Consider the following 301-nt stretch of genomic DNA (forward strand, 5'->3'; position numbering starts at 1 on the left):
CTGGCACCTGCTGAGGCCCGGCCCGCCCCGCCCGTGACCTTGAACGCGGTCCGCTGACCGGCGGTTCCCTCCCCCGTCTGGGAGACCCTCCACAGATGCCCGGCCCCTGCCGCTCTGTTCCCCTTGGCACTAAACACCCACGGAACCCCGACGTCACCTGACCGCTCCCGACAGCCCCCACTGCACCCCTAGCACCTATCAGAGGGCTGGCTCCCCGCAGAGAGGGACACGTTGGGCGCCAGGCTCAGGACAGCTTCCCTCCAAGTACCTCATCCCAGGGCAGTTCCTCCCCGCCCCCCCC

The 301-nt window shown here is 70.1% G+C and overlaps 1 protein-coding gene across 1 annotated transcript in view; it reads right to left on the reverse strand.

The window, feature by feature from the left end:
* The window catches only part of PODXL2 (podocalyxin like 2), a gene marked incomplete at both ends in the record, with an annotated part of 15503 nt that overhangs the window by 429 nt on the left and 14773 nt on the right, over positions 1-301 (reverse strand).

Source organism: Crocuta crocuta, unplaced genomic scaffold (assembly GCF_008692635.1).
Source record: "Crocuta crocuta isolate KB4526 unplaced genomic scaffold, BGI_CrCroc_1.0 scaffold296, whole genome shotgun sequence".
Taxonomy (NCBI): domain Eukaryota; kingdom Metazoa; phylum Chordata; class Mammalia; order Carnivora; family Hyaenidae; genus Crocuta; species Crocuta crocuta.